Source organism: Pocillopora damicornis, chromosome 6 (assembly GCF_964200805.1).
Source record: "Pocillopora damicornis chromosome 6, jaPocDami1.2, whole genome shotgun sequence".
Taxonomy (NCBI): Eukaryota; Metazoa; Cnidaria; class Anthozoa; order Scleractinia; family Pocilloporidae; genus Pocillopora; species Pocillopora damicornis.
The window spans coordinates 1-11,682 of NC_142675.1; the positions used below are offsets into that span (position 1 = coordinate 1).

Here is an 11,682-nt window from a genome sequence, read left to right on the forward strand (position 1 = left end):
ACCCTAACCCTAACCCTAACCCTAACCCTAACCCTAACCCTAACCCTAACCCTAACCCTAACCCTAACCCCTAACCCTAACCCTAACCCTAACCCTAACCCTAACCCTAACCCTAACCTACTATACCACCCTAACCCTAACCCTAACCCTAACCCTAACCCTAACCCTAACCCTAACCCTAACCCTAACCCTAACCCTAACCCTAACCCTAACCCTAACCCTAACCCTAACCCTAAACCCTAACCCTAACCCTAACCCTAACCCTAACCCTAACCCTAAACCCTAACCCTAACCCTAACCCTAACCCTAACCCTAACCCTAACCCTAACCCTAACCCTAACCCTAACCCTAACCCTAACCCTAACCCTAACCCTAACCCTAACCCTAACCCTAACCCTAACCCTAACCCTAACCCTAACCCTAACCCTAACCCTAACCCTAACCCTAACCCTAACCCTAACCCTAACCCTAACCCTAACCCTAACCCTAACCCTAACCCTAACCCTAACCCTAACCCTAACCCTAACCCTAACCCTAACCCTAACCCTAACCCTAACCCTAACCCTAACCCTAACCCTAACCCTAACCCTAACCCTAACCCTAACCCTAACCCTAAACCCTAACCCTAACCCTAACCCTAACCCTAACCCTAACCCTAACCCTAACCCTAACCCTAACCCTAACCCTAACCCTAACCCTAACCCTAACCCTAACCCTAACCCTAACCCTAACCCTAACCCTAACCCTAACCCTAACCCTAACCCTAACCCTAACCCTAACCCTAACCCTAACCCTAACCCTAACCCTAACCCTAACCCTAACCCTAACCCTAACCCTAACCCTAACCCTAACCCTAACCCTAACCCTAACCCTAACCCTAACCCTAACCCTAACCCTAACCCTAACCCTAACCCTAACCCTAACCCTAACCCTAACCCTAACCCTAACCCTAACCCTAACCCTAACCCTAACCCTAACCCTAACCCTAACCCTAACCCTAACCCTAACCCTAACCCTAACCCTAACCCTAACCCTAACCCTAACCCTAACCCTAACCCTAACCCTAACCCTAACCCTAACCCTAACCCTAACCCTAACCCTAACCCTAACCCTAACCCTAACCCTAACCCTAACCCTAACCCTAACCCTAACCCTAACCCTAACCCTAACCCTAACCCTAACCCTAACCCTAACCCTAACCCTAACCCTAACCCTAACCCTAACCCTAACCCTAACCCTAACCCTAACCCTAACCCTAACCCTAACCCTAACCCTAACCCTAACCCTAACCCTAACCCTAACCCTAACCCTAACCCTAACCCTAACCCTAACCCTAACCCTAACCCTAACCCTAACCCTAACCCTAACCCTAACCCTAACCCTAACCCTAACCCTAACCCTAACCCTAACCCTAACCCTAACCCTAACCCTAACCCTAACCCTAACCCTAACCCTAACCCTAACCCTAACCCTAACCCTAACCCTAACCCTAACCCTAACCCTAACCCTAACCCTAACCCTAACCCTAACCCTAACCCTAACCCTAACCCTAACCCTAACCCTAACCCTAACCCTAACCCTAACCCTAACCCTAACCCTAACCCTAACCCTAACCCTAACCCTAACCCTAACCCTAACCCTAACCCTAACCCTAACCCTAACCCTAACCCTAACCCTAACCCTAACCCTAACCCTAACCCTAACCCTAACCCTAACCCTAACCCTAACCCTAACCCTAACCCTAACCCTAACCCTAACCCTAACCCTAACCCTAACCCTAACCCTAACCCTAACCCTAACCCTAACCCTAACCCTAACCCTAACCCTAACCCTAACCCTAACCCTAACCCTAACCCTAACCCTAACCCTAACCCTAACCCTAACCCTAACCCTAACCCTAACCCTAACCCTAACCCTAACCCTAACCCTAACCCTAACCCTAACCCTAACCCTAACCCTAACCCTAACCCTAACCCTAACCCTAACCCTAACCCTAACCCTAACCCTAACCCTAACCCTAACCCTAACCCTAACCCTAACCCTAACCCTAACCCTAACCCTAACCCTAACCCTAACCCTAACCCTAACCCTAACCCTAACCCTAACCCTAACCCTAACCCTAACCCTAACCCTAACCCTAACCCTAACCCTAACCCTAACCCTAACCCTAACCCTAACCCTAACCCTAACCCTAACCCTAACCCTAACCCTAACCCTAACCCTAACCCTAACCCTAACCCTAACCCTAACCCTAACCCTAACCCTAACCCTAACCCTAACCCTAACCCTAACCCTAACCCTAACCCTAACCCTAACCCTAACCCTAACCCTAACCCTAACCCTAACCCTAACCCTAACCCTAACCCTAACCCTAACCCTAACCCTAACCCTAACCCTAACCCTAACCCTAACCCTAACCCTAACCCTAACCCTAACCCTAACCCTAACCCTAACCCTAACCCTAACCCTAACCCTAACCCTAACCCTAACCCTAACCCTAACCCTAACCCTAACCCTAACCCTAACCCTAACCCTAACCCTAACCCTAACCCTAACCCTAACCCTAACCCTAACCCTAACCCTAACCCTAACCCTAACCCTAACCCTAACCCTAACCCTAACCCTAACCCTAACCCTAACCCTAACCCTAACCCTAACCCTAACCCTAACCCTAACCCTAACCCTAACCCTAACCCTAACCCTAACCCTAACCCTAACCCTAACCCTAACCCTAACCCTAACCCTAACCCTAACCCTAACCCTAACCCTAACCCTAACCCTAACCCTAACCCTAACCCTAACCCTAACCCTAACCCTAACCCTAACCCTAACCCTAACCCTAACCCTAACCCTAACCCTAACCCTAACCCTAACCCTAACCCTAACCCTAACCCTAACCCTAACCCTAACCCTAACCCTAACCCTAACCCTAACCCTAACCCTAACCCTAACCCTAACCCTAACCCTAACCCTAACCCTAACCCTAACCCTAACCCTAACCCTAACCCTAACCCTAACCCTAACCCTAACCCTAACCCTAACCCTAACCCTAACCCTAACCCTAACCCTAACCCTAACCCTAACCCTAACCCTAACCCTAACCCTAACCCTAACCCTAACCCTAACCCTAACCCTAACCCTAACCCTAACCCTAACCCTAACCCTAACCCTAACCCTAACCCTAACCCTAACCCTAACCCTAACCCTAACCCTAACCCTAACCCTAACCCTAACCCTAACCCTAACCCTAACCCTAACCCTAACCCTAACCCTAACCCTAACCCTAACCCTAAACCCTAACCCTAACCCTAACCCTAACCCTAACCCTAAAGCAATTACTGGTTAGGGTTAGGGTTAGGGTTAGGGTTAGGGTTAGTTAAGGTTTTTTAGTGTTTAGGCGCTTTAGGGTTTTTTTTTTAGCCTTGGGTTGGCTAGATTATTTTATATTTTGTTATGGTCTAGTGTTATTTAGGGCTTTGGGGTCTTTTCAAGTAAGGGTATATGTTAGGGTTAGTTACGGTTGTGTAGGGTTGAGGGTTTTTTAGGGTTTAGAGTTCTTTTACGGCTAGGGTTGGCTAGATTTTCTTACGGTTTCGTAGGGTGTAGGTTTTTTCAGCGTTTAGAGGTCTTCTCTGGTTAAGGTATATATTAGGGTTAGTTACGGTTGTGTAGGGTTGAGGTTTTTTTAGGGTTTAGAGTTCATTTTCGTATAGGGTTGGCTAGGTTTGCTTACGATTGGGTAGGGTCAAGGGTTTTTCAGCGTTTAGATGTCTTTTCCAGCTAGGGTATATCTTAGGGTTAGTTAGGGTTTTTTAGGGTTTAGTTTTTTTTAAATTTAGAGTTTTTTTGCGCCTTGGGTTAGGTAGGTTTGCTTACGGTTTTGTAGGGTTGATGGTTTTTCAGTGTTTAGAGGTTTTGTTCGGTTAGGGTATATCTTAGGGTTAGTTATGGTTTTGTAGGGTTTAGGTTTTTTAGGGTTTAGAGTGGTTTCGCGCTAAGGGTTGGCTAGGTTTTCTTTCGGTTGGGTAGGGTTTAGGGTTTTTCAGTTCTTAGAGGTATTTTGCGGTTAGGGTATATCTTAGGGTTAGTTACGGTTGTGTAGGGTTTAGACTTTTTAAGGGTTTAGACTGAGTTTGCGCCTAGGGTGGTTTGGGGTTGTTTACGGTTGCTTAGGGTTTAGAGTTTTTGCGGTTAGGGTATTGCTTAGGGTTAGTTACGATTGTATAGGGTTTAGGTTTTTTGGGGGGTTTAGAGTGGTTTCGCGCTTAGGGTTGTTTTGGGTCGTTTACGGTTTGGTAGGGTATAGGGTTTTTCAGGGTTTAGAGGTTTTTTGCGGTTAGGGTATTGCTTAGGGTTAGTTATGGTTGTGTAAGGCTTAGGTTTTTTAGTGTTAAGAGTTGTTTTGTGGTTAGGGTTGTTTAGGGTCGTTAACGGTTGGGTAGGGTTTAGGGTTTCGCTTAGGGTTAGGGTCGGTTTTTTGTTTTGATACTAGGGTTTTTTTCTGGAAATAATAACCTTTAATGTCTTTTCTGGAACTTTTTTACGCTGGGGTAGATTGTTGTTAATATCAACCCTTACTGATTTTTTTTTTTATAGATATTGATTTTTTTACTTGAATTTTTCGCAAGAAATATTAGTTTTTTATAAATGTTTATAAATATTAACCTTACTTGCCTTGCTTGGAAAAATCTGAGCTTTAACTGCTTCTTTGGAGATATCTCCGCTTAGTGTTAGGGTTTCGAAATGAAAACCCTAACCGTTTATCTGGGAAATGTCTAGGATGGGGTCTAAATTTTTTTACTGGAACCATTAATTTGAAATTAACTCTACCAAAATGTAATCTTAGCTGCTCTCTGGGAAATATTTGAGCTTTAACTGCCCTTTTGGAGATAAATATGCTTAGGGGTTAGTTTTTCGAAATAATAACCTTAACCGTTTTTTGGGGAAATATCTAGGATAGGATTGATTTTTTTTACTAGAACCATTAATTTGAAATTAACTCGACTGAAATATGACCTTAGCTGCCTCGGTGGGAAATATCTGAGCTTCAACGGTTCTTTTCGAGATAAATAAGATCGGGTGGATTTTCTGAAATAAGAACCCTTACCGTATGGTTGGGAAATTTGTAGGCTAGGGTGGATTTTTTTTACTGGAACTATTAATTTGAAATGAGTTTTACGAAATAATAAACTTTACAGTCTGTCTGGGTAAAACCTTTGATTTAGACTATAATGCGCTGCTTTTGTTAATGAGGATTTCTTTCTTTTCAATATGGCGAATGAAGTTTGGCAAAATTGTTTTTAAAAAGATCTCGTAGTGAGACTTGGAAAAAGAATTTGAATTTGTTTACGGTTTGGGATTGGGGTTGGGTTTAATTCCTAATCAAGTCAAGGTGGTAGTCGGCTTTCTTGCTGTCATACAAAATATTTAATCAAACTTTTATTGCTTGATGTTTCACACTTATATTTTACACTCTTCTATTCTATATATAAACCATAACAAATTCTATATATAAAGTATGACGGTAACTTTATTAGAATACAACGAAGATTTGCATACAAAAATATACGCAAGGAATCTTATACTTTGCCCTTACTAACTGTGGCAATTGAATCACATGCTTATCGTTGGCTGGAGGTTGAAGGATTGGTTTTTTTTATGAAGATAATTGTTACATTTTGTACTGGTATAGGTCTGCCTTTAAAATTATTCAATTCAGGAAAACTTTTCGAAGTTGTTACGGTTTTTCTTTTCTGTGTTTTTTCAGAAATTAAATACACCTGTGGCTATGTCCTAGCTTTGGATTCTTCTCGCGGTTGTAACTTAGCTTGTGGTTGTGACTATCTTTTAATGAAGCACTCCAGTCCTGCTCTGATCCGAACTGAGCCACAAGATCATGCTGAAAAGAAAAAATCTAACAAAACTTGTTGCAATCAAAATCTGCCGGCCCTACCTCTTTTAGATGACGTGTAGTGCTGATCGACCAAGATTTTTTCCTTCAACCACTCTATGCAACGCCTCAGGGTTTTCCTATCAGCCAACAAACCCATGTTACAGGTTAGTATCACATTGTTATAATTCTTTACCTACCTTCTCAGTGATGCTAAGCCGCTGAAAATGAGCTTTTCTTGAGCCACAGAAAGTTAAAATGTCTAAAGCTCTTAAACCGAAAAAAGGGCCCCCTGTTCTTTTATATTAATTCAGGCAAACTCGAGACAACCTTGCCTCCTATAATAGACTAGACTATATTATACTTCCTTTACTGAGACATTTAACATACCTGTGGTTATGACCTAGTCTTTGATTCTCCTTGCTGTTGTATCTCAGCTTTTTTTATGGCTATATTTTCAGGAAGCACTGCAGTCCTGTTTTACTAATCTCCCAGCCTTGGATTTAATACCTTACTATAGTAACGACAATTCGCTTTGACTAGCCTGTAATCCACTACTAAGTAATGTAACGTATCTGGACCTGGAAGTGGTACCTGTACCTAGCTTTGGATTCTTCTTGCAGCTGTGGGTTAGCTTGTTATTATGATTATCCATTCCAGTCCTGCTCTACTGATATCTCAGTGTTGCAATTTCAGCCATAAATCACTAACGACCTTGTGATGTCTTGTGTCTTTCTAAAAGGTCAGCTGGTGTCTTGGTAAAACTTAGTCTTGTGAGAAAAAATACTTGCAAATCGTTAAGACAGCATGGTGCTATATTTTAATATTCTGCAAAAACATTTTAAATACATTGGCCATACGATAAAATTGTATTCAGTTAATAACGTAAGTATTTCTTAACTTATTTATATATCCATTTATTTACATATCTATTCATCTCCCAACTAAGTCATTATTTATTTAGTTCTTCAAGAATTAATCAATGTTTTCAGTGATTGAGATATATATTTATTTCTTTATTTTATGTTTTATTGATTATCAGTTATTCTTGTTTATTTTTAAGTTATCAGGTATACTTTTATTAAGGTATCATTAAAAAAGACCTGTCTACGACAATGCCGTAAGTAGACGCTCTTGATTGTGTTAGTGTCACAACTGAAGACATCACAGGACTGAAATACACTTGTATGGGCTTCAATGTGGGCTTTTCCGAATAGCACTTCACTTGACTGGACGGGCCACAATGCACTTGGCTGTTCCTAACTTGACTGAGCAGGACTGCGTTGTGCTAGACTCAACGGCAGTTAGTTGTTCTGGACTGGACGGGATGGGACGGAACGGGGTAGAGCTGCCACGGATTGCACTGCTCTTGACTGGATTAGACTCGACTGCTGTTGACTTATATGGACCTGGGCTATCCTAGATTGAAATGTACTTAGGTGGAAGGGAATGAATGGAATCGGACGGGAACCAATAGATTTGAACGGGACGGGACGGGACCAGACTCCACTTAATGAACTGGACCGGATTAAACTGGACTGGAGTACACGTCAGCGGAGTGGACTGGACTGGACCGGACAGCATTTCAGAAGACTGAACTGGACGGCACTGTACCTAACTGGACTGGACTGTCTTTGCCTGAGCTTAACTTCACCAGACTGCACTACACTGCACTAGCCTGGATTGAACTGGAAAGTACAATACAGGACAGTCAGTTCACTGCACCTCGCTAGACTGATCTGCACCGAACTGCATTCCACGTTTCCAAATGAAACTGATAGACTGTACTGCGCTGCACGTTAATGTACTTCATTGGACTAGAGCACACAGGATAGCTTTGCACAGCGCTGGAAGTAAGTTAAAAGAATTGTTCTGGATTGCATAAACTGCAATGGAGTTGATGGCAATACATTAATCTGCACTTGACTTTTATGCAAAAGACTACGAATAAAGACGGATGATATACCGATGTTTTGAGAAAAGATCAACTAAATAAAAATTATATTATGAAGCTAGTTTCAGTTTCAATCATTCAAGACAATTCGTGTTTTTGAGCATACGAAATATGTAACAATGGATATCGTGTTAGTTGTCCTTGAATTGTGCCATAACTGAATACTTACAGTTAATCGTCATCTGTGACCTTTCTGAGGGGTTGCTGATTGGGCCTTGTTTTAAAACACTATTTTCTCCACTTAAAACGGAAAACTGTTCAGAGAAAAAAAGGTGTTGAAATATTAAACACGTCACATAGTGAGTAGTGAAACGTTGTCATTAAACCAATTAATCAGGAAAGCACCTAAAAAGCTCTGTAATAAGAAATTTCAGATAGTCTAAAAGAAAGAATAATTCTTAGAAATGATTACATATTACCTATGCAGCGCTCGATGTGCTACTTGTTAATGATGTGATCCAAAGGGAGCCACGAGGTCATGCTGAAAGAAAAAAATCTAACAACTTGTTGCAATCAGAAGATGCCGGCCTTACCTCTTTCAGATAACCTGTAGTGCTGATCGACCATAACTTTTTTTCTCAAACTCCTCTATGCAACGCATCAGAGTTTTCTTATAAGCCAACGAACCCACCGACGTTCCCTCCTCTACTAGACTAAACTAACATCTAACATACCTGTAGTTATGTCCTAGCTTTGGATTCTCCACGCTGTTGTAGCTCAGCTTGTTATTATGGCCATTTTTTCGCTAAGTAGTCCAGTCCTGCTCTACCGATATTTTTAGTTTTGAATTCAGTACTTTACTATACTGTACTATGTAACACTTTTCTAAGAGAAAGACAATCCGCTTCGACTAGCCTTTAATCTATTACTGAGAAATTCAACGTACCTGTGGTTGTCCTAGCTTTGGATTCTCCTTGCTGTTGTAGCTCAGCTTGTTGTTATGACTCTCTTTTTATGAAGCACTCCAGTCCTGCTCTGATCCGAACTGAGCGACGAGGTCATGCTTAAAAGAAAAAAATCTGACAAAACGTGTTGCAATGGAAACATGCCAACCTTACCTCTTTTCAGATGACCTGCAGTGCTGATTGACCATAACTTTTTCATCCAACTGCTCTTTGCAACGCATCAGGGTTTTCCTATCAGCCAACGAGCCCATGTTACACAGGTTAGTATCACAGTATTAAAATTCTTTACCTACCTTCTCAGTGATGGAAAGCCGCTAAAAATGAGCTCATCTTGAGCTGGAGAAAGTTAAATGTCTCAAGGTCTCAAATCGAAAAAAAGGCGCGCTCTTTTATATAAATTCTGGCAAACTCGAGACAACCTTAACTCCTACATCTGACTAGACTAGACTAGACTGTACTTCCTTTCCGGAGATACTTAGCATACCTGTGGTTATATCCTAGCCTTGGATTCTCCTCGCTGTTGTAGCTCAGTTTGTTGTTATGGCTATCTTTTCCTGAAGCACTCCAGTCCTGTATTACTGATATACCATCTTTAAATTCAATTCGTTATTATATTACAGTATGTAGTGCTTTTTCTGTTTTGACTAGCCTGTAATCTATTACTCAGAAATTTAACGTACCTGTGGTTATGTCCTAGCTTTGGATTCTCCTCGCTGTTTTACCTCAGCTTGTGGTTGTCGCTATGTTTTTATGAAGCACTCCACTCCTGCTCCGATTCAAAGTGAGCCACGAGGCGATGATTAAAAGAAAAAATCTGACAAAACTTGTTGCAATCAAAACGTGCCGGCCTTACCTCTTTCAGATGACCTGTAGTGCTGATGGACCATACCTTTTTCTTACAACTGTTTCATGCAACGCAGCAGGGTTTTCCTATCAGTTAACGAACTCATGTTACACAGGTTAGTATCACATTGCTATAATTTTTTACTTACCTTCTCAGTGATGGAAAGCCGCGTAAAACGAGCTTATCTTGAGCTGCAGAAAGTTAAAATGCCTGAAGCTCTTAAATCGGAAAAAAAACCCGCTCTTCTTTTGTATTAATTCTGGCAAACTCGAGGGAACCTTAACTCCTAGATTGCACTATACTAGGCTAGACTATACTATAACTTCCTTTCCTGAGACATTTAACATACCTGTAGTTATGTCCTAGCCTTTAATTCTCCTCGGTATTGTAGCTCAGCTTGTTGTTATGGCTATCTTTTCTTTAAGAACTCCAGTCCTGTTTTACTGATATCGCAGCTTAAATTCAATTCTTTACTATACTAAAATATGTTGTATTTTTCTAAGAGGAAGGCAATCCGCTTCAACTAGCCTTTAATCAATTACTCAGAAATTTAACGTTGGTGTGGTTATGTCCTAGGTTTGGATTCTCCTCGCTGTTGTAGCTCAACTTGTTGTTATGGCTATCCTCTTATGAAGCACTCCAGTCCTCCTCTACTAATATCCGTCCTTTAACTTCAACACTATAGTATACTATACTATGTAGCACTTTTCGTAAGAGGAAGACAATCCGCTTCGACTAGCTTTTAATCCATTACTCAAACATTTAATGTACCTTCGGATTCTCCTCGCAGGTGTTACTCAGCTTGTTGTTATGATTATCCATTCCAATCCTGCTCTACTGATATCCCAGTGTTTCAAGTCAACCATGAATCACTAGTGACCCTGTGATTGCCTGTGTCTTTCCAAAAGGTCAGCTGATGTCTTTGGAAAACTGAGTCTTATGAGAAAAAACACTTGCAAACTTTTAAGACAACGTGGTGCTATATTTTAATATTCTGCAAAAATATCGTTTATATATAGACCCTACGATAAAATTGTACTTATTTAACAAAGTACCTTTTTCTTAACTTATTAATATATCAATTTATTCACATATTTATCTCCCTATTACTTCATCATTTCTTTAGTTCTTCAAGAATTAATCAATGTTTTTAGTGATTGAGGTGTATATTTTATTTCTTTATTTTATCCTTGATTAATTATTAATTATTCTTGTTTACTTTTCAGTTATTTGGTAAACTTTTATCAAGGTATCATTAAAAAAGACCTGTGTACGACAATGCCGTAGGTAGACGCTCTTGATTGTGTTGGTGTGACAACTGAAGACAAGACAGGACTGAAATACACTTGTATGGGCTTCAATGTGGACTTTTCCGAATAGCACTTCACTCGACTGGACGGGCCGCAATGCACCAGGTTGTTCCTAACTTGACTGAGCCGGACTGCGTTGTGCTAGACTCAACGGCAATTAGTTTTTATGGACTGGACGGGACGGGACGGGACGGAACGGGGTAGAGCTGCTACGGATTGCACTGCTCTGCACTGCACTTGATTGGATTAGACTCGACTGCTGTTGACTTATATGGACTTGGGCTATGCTGGATTGAAATGTACTTAGCTGGAAGGGAATGAATTGGAATTGGACTGGACGGGCGCAGATTTCACTGAATGGACTGGACTGGACTGAGCCGGACAGCACTTCAGAAGACTGAACTGGACGGCACCGCACTTCACTGGACTGGACTGTCTTAGTCTGAGCTTGACTTCACTACTCTGGATTGAACTGGAAAGTACCATACAGGACAGTCACTGCACCTCGCTACACTGATCTGCACCGAAGTGCATTCCACGTTTTCGAATGAAACTGATAACGACTGTACTGCACTGTACATGAAGGTACTCCACTGGGCTAGACCACACAGGAAAGCTTGGCATAGCACTGGAAGTAAGTTAAAAGGATTGTTCTGGATAGCCTTAACTGCAATGGAGTAGATGGCAATACATTTATCTACACTTGACTTACATGCAAAAAGACTGCTAATAAAGACTGATAATATACTGATGTTTTGAGAAAACATCAACGAAATAAA

General features: G+C 41.7%; 1 long non-coding RNA gene across 1 annotated transcript; it reads right to left on the minus strand.

Annotated features, from left to right (window-relative positions):
* Nucleotides 1–6,833: 6,833 nt before the first annotated feature.
* LOC149043311 (uncharacterized) lies at nt 6,834–9,042 on the minus strand. Its single transcript, XR_016187670.1, has 4 exons — nt 8,731–9,042; nt 8,264–8,325; nt 8,014–8,098; nt 6,834–7,578 (listed from the first exon to the last, which is right to left on the minus strand). It is a non-coding gene; the product is annotated as an uncharacterized LOC149043311 (long non-coding RNA).
* Nucleotides 9,043–11,682: the final 2,640 nt, after the last annotated feature.